The following is a 2,276-nucleotide window of genomic DNA, read 5'->3' on the forward strand; positions in this document are numbered from 1 at the left end:
AGAGCTCATTAGAATCTCTTTTTCTCTGCTTGAATGAAAATAAATCCCGGACGGCATTTTTCTAAATGAAACCAAAACTGAATATGTTTTTATTGGGTAAAAAACCTGATTTGACCCCAATTTCCTCACTAATTAAGCAATCTGTGAGGAATCTTGGGGTCATCTCAGACAGTAATCTAAGCCGGGAAAATCACATCAGTCTAGATTTTTTCAGCTCCATTTGCTCTCAAAGGTTAAGCCTTTTTTAAGCAGGGGGGAGTTAGAGAAGGTGATTCGTGCATTTATCAGCTCACGATTGGATTACTGTGATGCATCATATAGTGGGTTTACCAAATCATCATTGGCTCCAAGACACGAACATATCGCCCCACTTTTAGCTCTCTCTCTCTTCTCCAGGACTGATCTGTAAGTTCTGCTTAGTTCCACTAAACTGCCGACAGGCAGTGACAGTGCTGACAGTGCTGATAGTAATTTGTCTACACATGTACTGAACATCTATACTGAAGACAGGATAAAAAGTAAAAAACATTGTTGCTGTACTCATACTGAGAATCGGCTTTTTATGCAGGTACATGTGCACGTGTGACCCCATTCTGACTTTTACTGGTGTTGGTTATGCTCTTGAATGAAGGAATGAAGACTGACAGCGGTGGAAACAACAATGTAGGAATCTTCAGTAATAGTCTTGCAGTTAGAATTTTACTTAAGTAGGGCGTCTGCATAAAAGTGTTAACCCTGTTAGTGACAGTTCATGTAAGGCTGATTTGGTATATTTAATATACAGTAATGTGTGGGAGTGCCACCTCTCATCTGGCCTGCTGCCCAGGCAGCACAGCAGTGCCTGGGACACTGTAAACCTTAGATATGCAGAAACACATGTGAGCTTGAATCATTGGACTTTTACACAGAGTTGTGTGAGAATTTATTTGTCTCCAGACAAAGAATTTGCTTAGTTGTTAATAGAACACTGAATTTATTGCCATTATTGAGCAGATGCAGAGGGTTTAGGACGTTTTGAAGTCAGATAATCCCTGAGTGCCACACACCTCCACCCACATTCAGTCGCTTGGCCAACACCCGTCTGGACACGAGGGAAAACGTTTTCTACCACACTTGAAATGGAGTTAAGAGTTCATACACATTTTTGCTGTTGGCACACACGAGAACACAGTGCCTGACTGTAATGAGCCAATTAGTTTCATTACAGCAAACTTGAGTTCTGTGATCGTGGAAACTATGCGGCCGGTTTTCCTTTCTTTCTTTCTTATCTGAGCTGTGACACTGAGCACTTACGGCAGGATGTGACGATGGTGTCTGCGGCTTAGCTCTGAGCTTGAATTCAACCCAATCCATCTCATTAAAACCACACATGCACTCCACATGTCTACATTTCCAAAACCAGATTCTCATATCATACCTTTTGGGATTTTCAATAGTTTATCAGTAACTTCACATTTAACTGAGATCATATGCTACATTGTACAGATGTGGACCAAAAAAGTACTACTTTTACCAATATAACTTATAAATGACAAAAATAATAAAAGTAAAACAACATGTTTGACTTTTAAATGAGTGCAGTATTTCTAAGGAGTGACTACTTTTACATATCATAACTAACAGCTTATAAGATTGAAAACATGTGATTTAGTTTGAAATATCACTGTTATCCAATTATTTATGATGATATTTCTTCAGGCCATTTCCATTTCTTGTTTATAACATGCACATTAATCACAAATATAAATCTTGTTTCCGTGGACTTTTCCTTGACAACAACATTCTTTTATTACATTTGTCAGTTTCAAATTCTTTCAGAAATGAATGTAGGTATCAACAATTCCATTCCATCCCCTGGATACTAAATACGTGGACCTTTCTCAAGCCCACCCTTTGGAAACTACATGTTCCAAGATCTTATAATAATTGATAAAACACACAACAATGTATTTAAGAATCATTTGGACTGTTTTACTGTTCTTATTTAAAACTCATCCATACATAAAAAAAAAAGAGAGAGAAAAAAGAAAAACACTGGCATCTGCTTCCTTCTGATATCTATGATTATTGAGCACCTAAGGTGCCTGTATAAAATTTATTTCAGGGTTAGAGCATCAAAAAATATATTACAGCAGTTGTGGAATCAGAACCATAAAGTCATAAAGTCACGATATACAGATCACAGAACAAAGTGGAAGACGATGAGTTTGATTTTTGGTTCAAAGCAGCTTTAACAGTCTTGTGCTTCACATTTTAACAGCATTGTAATCGATGTG

Source organism: Channa argus, chromosome 18, assembly GCF_033026475.1.
Source record: "Channa argus isolate prfri chromosome 18, Channa argus male v1.0, whole genome shotgun sequence".
Taxonomy (NCBI): Eukaryota; Metazoa; Chordata; class Actinopteri; order Anabantiformes; family Channidae; genus Channa; species Channa argus.